Consider the following 10,512-nt stretch of genomic DNA (forward strand, 5'->3'; position numbering starts at 1 on the left):
AACTCTTGTGGACTCATTGTCACAGTTGGGGACTAATTGGTTAGTTTGAGGTACAAAGTCTTCCTAGCTAAGCTTAAACAAAACACACACAAAAATGTGGCATTGGCCCATTGACCCACACCAACACCCACCATATGAGTTTCTGTAATTAAACAAATGAGCAGATACTTCTTGGACACCTTGTTAGTACAATTAACTCCATCCATCTACCCACGAATCTGTCCATCCATCCTCTTAAACACTTATCATATCCCAACTATCATAAACCAAAAGGCAGGGTGACCACATAGTAAGGCCCTAGTCACATAGGCCCAGAGATTGGTCAGTTTTTAAATCACAAATTATCTGTGATTAACCACATTTTTAAAAAGCCAAGTTTAGTTTCACTAATCACACCTGATTAATGCCACACCTGATGAATCAAGAAATCACCAAGGCAGAACCGGTCTGATAAAAATGAGACGACCTAAAAGGTCAATCACTCATTCAGGAGTGAAAAAAGAACCCAAAACACCTTCTAAAGAACCGAAGTCCTCGCTTGCCTCAGTCAAGGTCAGAGTTTGTGATTTAGCAATAAGAAAGAGACTGGACAAAAATGGCATGGAGTAGGATAGATTCACAGTTTAAGTTGTCATAGAAAAGTATACAGGTAAGAAATAAACCACCTTGGGGTGGGGGTAACACCCAGGGTTATCCTCAATGTCCAACCTCAATAAGACAAAATCCACCTTCTTAGTTCAGGCCCACTGGACTCTTCCAACGCTGATGCCTAAAACATTGTGTTTCAACATCTCTGTTAACATCTAGCCAAATACAGTTGGATGTGTGTTAAATACAGTAGATATATCTTTCCAAGCAAACAGTTTTAAAGGATATTTACCCCAGGATAATAGGTCTATATTCCTTGGCAATATCACACCCTGTTAATGTTGCTGCAAGCTAGCATACTTTGTGAATACCTCCACACTGTTCCTCAACATTTCCTGCACTTGCAGGGCATAGCCTAACATGAAAAGTACTATCTGATGGCTTGAGTTAAAAACAATATCTTTTCCACCAGGCATTATTGGTATTCACCAACCAGTTGAAGAGTTGTTGCTAGAGGTTTCTGGAGGTTGCTGGCTGTTGCTAGGTTGCAAAAAAGATATACAAGGCTGCACCAAAAGCCACCTTTAGGCGTTAGCAGATTGGCACAATCACCCAAGTTTGCATGATGATTTGTCTACAAAGAGGGAGACCCTTCACCTTCAAAGTCAAAATCACACATTTGTGAAATATGTTGATTGCAGAGGGAAGTCACAGCTTTTACTCTGAAGGCAAATGGACGTTTGTCATGGATCGTCAATGACCACCCTGGAGTGCTGTACTCTCCACAATCACCAGGGCGGCGTCTGTGTTCCTGTGGTTCACCAGACCTCCACCCACACCACACCTGCGGCTCATCAGCAGCTGATGAAGCTAAACAGGATTTAAGGTCTTGTTGGAGTGCTGTTCCTCGCTGGAGTGTTATACTTACCTGTGTTAGTTACCCCCGCGCTTTCACTTGTGTATTTTCCCATGGTCCTTTGTGCTCTATTAACGCCTTTCTCCATCTCCTTGTTTACACCTCCCTGGACCTGACCTGAAAGAGTGTGAGTGAGTGTGGTCATGGTGTTGGATTGGACTGCCCCGGACCTTCCCCTGGACCCCCTTTTCCCTATCACTGTATATATGTACATAATATCACTGGTGTGTAAATAAACCTCTGTCTGAGTGCACAGTTGGAGTCCTGCTTTTGAGTCCAGCCTCAGCATCCTTGACAATGTTGTTGCTGGTTCCTGGCTCCTGAGGTGTAAGCAGAAGCTCCATGATCCTCCTGAGCAAGAAGTTTGAGAATCCAGGGCAGCAGTTCTTATGCATTCGAATAAATGTGGTTTGAATGGCTGGTACCTGCAGCAACTGGTTAAATAAGTGAACTTCAATGTGAAGCTTGAAATGTGCATACAGTCGACCACCGCCTATTCACAGCTTCACCTATTCACAGATTTTTTCAGAGCATATCTAACATTATTCACAAATTATTTGCATTTTATTTTCTCTACTAAATACACTGTTTATGATAAAAACTGATTTACTCATTTTGAAATATTAATTTAAATATAACAAAATATAAATACAATTTTTTTTTCTTGAAAATGTAAATCATCTGAAAGTCATATTTGTTTCATCTGTATTACAGGCAGTGAGTAAAACAGTCATTTCTAGCCACAGATGGACATTTGTACTGTGATTAAACTAAAAAGCAGATGTTCAAGAACAAGATTCATTACTGTTTCATTACTTTGGTTTAAAGGCACTCAGTCTTACATTAGCTTGTGTTGAAATGCCATTCAGTGCTTTTCTTTTCTGCTTCTTCCTTTTTTTTTTTGCTTGTCTGCCTTCAGTCAGTTGAAAAATGTGACTTATCTGATGCAGGCTGCAATTTGAACACACATCAAGGGAGGAATGATGACAGCAGGTCAGAAAAATCAGAGGGACTAAAGGAGGACTCTGCCACCCAGTAAAAAACGCACATCACAGCGTCACGCTCTGCGACACAGAACTTCAGAGACTCCCCTCTTTCTTGAAGGATGTGTTTGATAAGCCCATAAGCGGCATGATTCACCCTCCCACTCCTCTCTGTCTTCCACCTCAGCCTGTTTATCCTGAAGAGACAGCCAGAGGCCTAACAACTTAATTACCTCGCTGGAAGAGGCCACGTTTATTAGTGGTAAACTCCCCAAACTAGCAACCAACCACATGCTTAGGGATTAACCCAAATTTGAGTTGTTTTCCATAAAACAGGATCACTGCTTCTGTTGCAACACTCGACTTTCTCTGGCTTTTGAAGCCATATCACACCATCAGATAGTGTCCAGGAGGAGGTTAGCCCAAGTGGTCCTCGAGCTAAGACACACACAAAGTTGGAGTGGTTGCTGTTTATTTGTCATGGCAACGAGGGGATGTCCAAAAACTCTTTGTAATCTCACTCTTAGCTTGAAAACACAGACAGCGCACCAACATGAATCACCAGCTGATAGACCTTTGGGATAAGACATGTTGGAGCTTAGACTGTTCAGGCCAATATTTTACTCAATTACGTCAGGCCACATGTAAGTATTTGTTATGATCTTTGAGTTTCTAGTTATAATCTTGATCATTTTATGTTATAATGTAATATGCTGTGCTCCATAAGTTAATCCTGCGTTGTTAGCCTTTTGTGTTGTTGTAAAGTGTTGATAGATGTCGTAAAAGGGGTGTGTATTTTGCCCACATGTGGGGGAGAGGAAAGGTTAGGCAAGTAAGCAGGATGTGGAGCAACAGTTTTTCTGACCGTGGCTGTTTAATGTTGTTTTCGTTGTAACATAAAGGGAATGTAAGTGGAGCTCCCACCAGAAGCATTTGTTTGTATTTTTCGGTTTGAATAGAGAATAAATGTTTTGCCCTTTTTATCTTCACCTCGTTTTTGCTACCGAAAGGCAGACAAGCAATTCAACAAGAGCACGAGTCAGAAATTTTACGTCCTGCACAAGCGGCAAAGAAGTACCGAAGGTTGCCGCTACAAGACTGAACCGACTTTAGCTAGAGAACTAAAGCTTTAACTGTCCCCTGCATGGTTTTGTTTTTTTTATATAATAAAATTAAAGAAAAATCCAGACCAGGATGACGTAGAAGCAATATTGCATGGTCTTTGCAAATTTGATCCTAAATGAGCTCTCTCTGCATTATCGATATTTTACCATGTTTATCAAACATGTGCAACTAGGAGAAAGTAGACAACATATACTATAAAAGTGAGAAGCATTCACTTTAGCTGGACTGGAGTTCCAGAAGTGCTTTCACTATTTCTTTGTATTTACTCAGATTGTGTAAGGTAACTTTTCCTCCCAGTGTTTCATGCAGAAAACTGGTTAATACCAATTTAACAAGACTCTATAGTTTTGGGAGTTTTTATATCCAATTTTATCATATATATGTACAGTTGTTGTCAGAAATTTACATTCACTCATCCCCACTAATATTTGTTTAAATGTCCTTTAGCAAGTTGCTCCTCAACCAGTTGGTTTTTGGTAGCCATCACCAGGTGTACCAAACGCAGCTTTTTTTTTGGCCCATCATCCGTGTAATAGGTGTTATGGATCAATGAAGTTTTGAAGAACTCCATCCAGGGTGAAGATTTTGAAAGCTCAGTTTCTGCATTTACATGCGGACTAGAAAAACAGACTCGAACCCTTTTTCATCAGAGTATAGCCAGTTAGTCAGTTAAAGTTCTGGGATATTGATCTGGTTGCAGAGGGGGTTGTTAATTGGTTTCAGCTGCTTTGGTGGTTTTACAGGTGGAGGCCACTGACATATTTCTCTCTTCTCTCTCCTCTTGTTTTTTAACTACTTTTGCATTCGGCTAGTGTCAGTGTCTCTACTGGTAGCATGAGGCGGGTGATACCTGGACCTTACAAAAGATCTTTCAAATCAGTAAGTGCAATTACCACAACGGTTGCTATATCTTTCAGCACCGTCTCAGGAGCATTGAGAAGACTCCAGAAGACAGGCAGGTACTCTAGCAGAGCTGGACAGGACCGTAAGAGGTCTTTAACCAATCAGAAGGACTGGCACCTGATTCTTTGTGCAAGGACGAACAAGAAAATAACATCGAGCAGGCCACTGGTGTGAATGTTTCTGAACACAATAATCAGAAACAACTTTATGAGGGTGACCTTAGGGCCTCTAGTGGGCCCTATGCTCAATGCCTGGTACTTGAAGACTGGTTGGTATTTACCACAGAACACCAGAATTGGCAGGTCCACTACTGGTGCCTTATGCTTTTCACAGATAAGAGCAGGTTCACCATGTGACAGATTTGAAAGGGTCTGGAGAAGCCGTGAAGAACTTTGTGCTGTCTGTAACATCATTCAACATGACTGGTTTGGCTTTGGGTCAGTGACGATCTGGGAGGCGTATCCATGGAGGGCCACACAGACCTGGATTTTATTAATTTCCTCTTACGTTGTATTTATTGTTTTATTGTTTTACATTGCTATTAAATGTTATATTGTTTTATATTTCCATTTCTTGTTTTGTAAAGCACTTTGTGATTTTTTTATCTGTGAAATGCGCTATAATGTACTTTACTTTACTTTACTCTACAGGCTCGGCAACGGCACCCTGACTGCTATTAGATATCAAGATGAAATCCTTGGACCCATTGTCAGGACCCTACACTGTTGCAGTGGATCCTGGCTTCCTTGTGGTGCACAACAGTGCATGAGGTGAGAGTATGCAGGATAAAAGAATTCATACCATTTCTGATCTTGACTGCAAGCTCGCCTAAACTGAATTCAACAGAACACCTCTGGATGGTCCTGGGTGATGGTCACCTAGATCTGGACCAGGTTAATCCTCAGTAATGCCCTGGTCCAGATATAGGTGATCACCCCCCAGGACCGTCCAACATTTCATTAGGAGCCTGCCCTGACATTGCCAAGCATGCATACAAACACATGGGCGCTAACCACTGAATGTCATTTTGAGTTGCCTCAGTGAAATTTCTACAAAATGGACCAATCTGCCGCATCACTTTATTCACTATGATTTTCAGGGTGTCTTTGAATTCAGCTCTCTGTAGTTTATCATTTTCACATCCACCATATGATGTAGCATCTGTTCATGCCTAACACTCCATGTCAATATAGCATGATGTAGCATGCGATCGTGGCTCAAGAGTTGGGCGTTTGCCTTGTAATCGGAAGGTTGCCGGTTCGAGCCCCGGCTTGGACAGTCTCGGTCGTTGTGTCCTTGGGCAAGACACTTCACCCGTTGCCTACTGGTGGTGGTCAGAGGGCCCGGTGGCGCCAGTGTCTGGCAGCCTTGCCTCTGTCAATGCGCCCCAGGATGGCTGTGGCTACAATGTAGCTTGCCATCACCAGTGTGTGAATGGGTGGATGACTGAATGTGTAAAGCGCTTTGGGGTCCTTAGGGACTAGTAAAGCGCTATATAAATACAGGCCATTTACCATTTTACACTGTTAAGATCTGACGTGCTTTCAAAGTGTTCCTTGAATTTTTTTGACCAGTGTATTTCTTCCTGTTTCAGTTTTCCATGTATGGACCATCTCTCTGCTCCTTGTCTGCCTTGTGTATGATCTCTATCTGGATTAAATTCTAGGTTTTAGATTGCACTTTGCCTCAGTGTGCTGTGTTTGGATCCTCTTCCACTATAACTGTTACACGGGCAGCCTAGCAGGAAACAGGGAAACAGAGATAAGAAAATCTCCCTACCACCGAGCCTGGTCTCATGCTAAAATGTGAGTCTGGAAATACATCCTTCAGAGCCCACGTTCTGAGCACATTCTAATTCTTAAACTTAACTCATCGTTTTCAGACATGAGCATTAGAAAAACTAAAAAAAAGAGCTAAAAATCTGAAGATTATACAGATACAGATATAATAATATTGTCAAGGTACCCTAATTTCCCCATTTAAATACATAGTTACCAACGTCTATTTTATGTGATTTAATTAACCAGCTTCCAACCTACACTGGATCGCTCTTGAGAGATTTTTTCTGATAAATTAGCCCTCTTAGCTTATCTTGAAAAATATGAAGGAGAGAGCTTTGGAAAACAAACTACTGATAAAGACACCATGTCACAGCTGGAATCCTTTTAAAAAGTTCAAAGGAAAGATGTGTATAGCCTCAACAAGCAGCGTTCTTCTGTTTACTAGCCTCTGTTGCTGCTGTTGGCCTTTAAATGTTCTGCTCAGTCTCCAGAAATGCTGCAGGAAGGGGGGACACGAGTGAGAAAAGTGGCAGGCTGGAAGAAGGGAAATGGGAGGCTAAATGGGTCACCCACTGGGAGCTCTGGCTAAAAATAGAGAACAGAGCTCAGATCCTGTTCGTGCATTAACTCTCTTTATTTTCCTTTAGCCAGAGAAGGAGGGAAGATGCCAAAACATTAGGGCTGGTGTGTAACACAAAAAGAGGCAGTGTATGACCTGTTTGTATATGAGTGTTCACATTTTAGTGTTGCAGAATCCAGTAGTTGCAGGATTCAATTATTTTTATGTTTCTATGATGTTAAAGTGGGTTTTCCTGCAGCCTAGTCCAGCAGGTGGTTATCAAGCATGCTGACTTCATCAGAAAAAGGATCATCGTTCTCAGGTTTCAGAGTATTATAGTTTAAACGCACTTCTTAACATTGGACTGAAAAGATTAACTATTCTCCTATCTCCTGTCTATGACTGATCCATATGTCGCAGTTTTCAAAAATCAGATTACATTTTGCTGATTTTGTTTGATATTCTCCACGTTCAGTTCGGCCTAATAGGGAGAGGTGGGAGAGGACATGACTATGATACAATTTCATGGACTCAAGTCACAAATTATCAATAATATTTTTTTTTTTAAAACTGAAAAAAAAACGAGATTTTAAGACTGGAAAAACAAGAGGTCGTACTGAGGATGGAGGCTATGTGACGACTCTGACAGAACCCTCTGAGTAAAACCCACTCGTAGATGGATCTGAGGTAGAGGTCTTCAGTCCTCATCATCACCTTCATGGTAGACTGAAGGCAAAGAGTTTGCCTCCTGAATACTATTCACTAATACGATTGACCATATACAATGAATCAATGAACATTTTTATGGAGGATTTTTATCCTTTTTTATCCTCTAAAAGCATTGTAACCTTTTACAGCTAAATGACCTCAAAGGTCACTCATTCCTTCCTGTGATGTTGCTGTGCTGAATGTTTCCTATCTTGTCTTGTGATAAAAGCTGATTTATTTCATGTCTGGACAAACAAGCTGATTTTTGTGCTCTTGTCTCTTCTTTTATCTCTTGGACTTTGTCTTCTTTCAACAGCTGACGTGTTCCTCCCTGTTTTCCTGTCAGCCATTGCTGATATTTTTTTCTCTCTTCTCTAGTGCTCATTTTTATTGTGTTCCTCGTGTTTAGTTTTACTATCTACGCGCTGCTACTCTCTTTATAAATTGTCTACATTTTCTTTCTGGTTTCAGGATCTTGACTGTATCCCAGACATGACCTCAACCTCCTGCCGCCTCCTAAAGTTAACAGAAGGATGCAACATACACACACACTGATTAATGCATGGACAGCTGGTTTATGTCTTCGTAGCTCCTGTGGCTGATGGAGTGCTTTCCCACGGTGGTCAGCAGAACAAGAACCCCCAAATACATTTGGTTCTGTCGGGTGGGCGGATTAGATGTTGGTAAGCTGAGACTTTTTATCGTGGTCTGGTTGGTCTCTACATATTTGGGAAACAGTCACATTTGTGCAATTAGTCTGGATCCATTATTGTTTTTGATCATCTTATACTGAATGATTAAGGGGAGGAGGAAATATTTTAATGTGATGTAGGTAAATACACATGTGGTTGGTCTTTCACAGCTCTATGGAAAGCTGGGCAATTTTGAGTCAGCTCAGAATTTGAGTCTAATAACTTTGTCAGAAATTTCAGATATTAACCCCAAATTCAGACTTCTCAATAGCAGAACATGTTTTGTTTTCAGTGGCAGAAACAAGCTTCCATAGCCATTGGATCCTCTCAAGAGGAAGTGGAAAGTGGAGGAAGTGGAGCCTGCTTTCACCACAACCTAACTGGGAGATTATGTATGGATGGAATGCATACATTATCCATCTATACATGCAACATGTGTATGTTGCATCCATCAGCTCAAAAGTTTAACTATTAGTCAAAATCGACAAATGCAGGACATGTGGAGAAGGGGGAGGACTTTATCATATACATTGACAACAGAATCACACAAGATAAGACTGGGTTCATTGACTGCAATGATTAGCATGGCTGGGATGACTCACCTTTGCCAAACTGAAATGTAGAAGCTGACATAAAGTAGTGTTCTCCCATAAACTGCATGTGCACATAGCCAGTGGCTGTTGACATCACTCATTAGCTTGTGGATGAAAGACTCAAGCGGATTGCTTTTACTCCTGCAATCTTATTTTTTGAAAACAGACATTATGAGCCAATGACAACATTCTCTCTTTCATTTTCTTGTCTCTAAATGGGACCATGAGGTGAAAAATTAACTTTATAGTGTATTTAATGAGAACTGACATTTGCGTTATCGTTCTCACGAAAGTGTTTACTGAGGTCATAGATCAAAAGAGCCAAGGGTTCAAAAACATGTGCCAGAGAAAAACAAACAAAAACGTTTAGTGGTCCACAAGTCAAAGTTTTTGGTTAAATTTGGATTTGCTAACTTGAACTCCTGAGAAAGTAACTTAAAATAAAGAACTTAAAATTTCAAGTTATTAAGTATTTTTGGATAATCTAAAATTTCTACTTAGGTCTGGCCAATCAGGAAATGCTTTTCCCTTTGGACTTCTACACAACCGGACTTCTGTTTGTAAGATCAGAAGTCAAACGATATTGGCCATTATGTAGTCTTCAGTTTACCTTTGTGGTTATTGCTATCTTGATTTTCTAACGGCAGGAGTGAGGATATGTAAACAAAAATGGCAGAAATAAACTGCAATAAACTAAAAATTCACACTCCTCAGAGTTGTTATGCGTTGTTAGCCTATAACCATGTTTTTCAGTGCTGTGAAGTCGGCCATTGTAGCATGGAAGACTGTTGATGTTGACTCACTTTCTGAGTCAGCCTCTAGTGGGCAGAAGAGGAACTGCAGTTCTTTGAGGTGGCTTTATTTGAGCAACTCCAGAAGCTTTGGAGAGTCATATTACAGTTCATGCAGAGTAGTGACATGTGTATCATATTGCCCCTTTATGCACAAAATATCACGAGCATTCAGCTACTTCCAAATATGCAGAGGAAATTATATATTTTATCAAAAAGCAAATATGGAATTTAAGCTCCAAGCAGCTTTTACTTGGTTCTAACCAGAGTGTTTGGTTTGCCATTGAGGTCAAATACAGAAGAATCTGTCAAGTTTGTCATCCTGAGTCACCAGACTAAACAGAGAGGTTGATGGGACATTTTGAACAAATCTTGCTTGTTTGTGTTCTTCAGGACATTTTCCTATTTAGGCCATAAAGGCTTATGCTGAACAGGCTCGAGGAGGATACTGAACATACAGTAACGGTTTTGGTTCTCATTTTTCAGCACATGCCCAGACTGATTCTACAACGTGTTCATGTGCCAGCAGCTGACAGTAAAGTGAAGGCCCTTTGAAAGAGCAATGTGGGAAACAGAAGGGGTAAAAGCAATGGGTACATATTGGAGAGGGGCAAAAAAAAAAACCATATGTGTGGTGCTCTTTTTTTGCACAAACACATGAGAACTGTAGGAGAACTTTACTTGGAAAGATGGATGAGTTCCATATGCTACTGTTTCACTGACTCTTTGCTTTCTATGGACTCCAGCAAAGAAGAAATATTTGTAACTTTGCCCTAAATTTCTCTTCTGGGTTTCCGTCTCGTGTTTCTTTGCCAGCAGCTCAGGCTGCCAACTCTAACCAATGCTGAACAAGACTGCACATCCACACACTTA

At 40.8% G+C, this 10,512-nt stretch overlaps 1 long non-coding RNA gene across 1 annotated transcript; it reads left to right on the forward strand.

Moving 5' to 3' along the window:
• Positions 1-2,991: 2,991 nt before the first annotated feature.
• On the forward strand, positions 2,992-10,303 carry LOC308392170. Its single transcript, XR_013970777.1, has 3 exons — positions 2,992-3,131; positions 5,166-5,285; positions 8,035-10,303. It is a non-coding gene; the product is annotated as an uncharacterized lncRNA (long non-coding RNA).
• Positions 10,304-10,512: the final 209 nt, after the last annotated feature.

The sequence above is a fragment of the Rhamphochromis sp. 'chilingali' genome, assembly GCF_963969265.1.
Source record: "Rhamphochromis sp. 'chilingali' genome assembly, chromosome: 1".
Lineage (NCBI taxonomy): Eukaryota > Metazoa > Chordata > Actinopteri > Cichliformes > Cichlidae > Rhamphochromis > Rhamphochromis sp. 'chilingali'.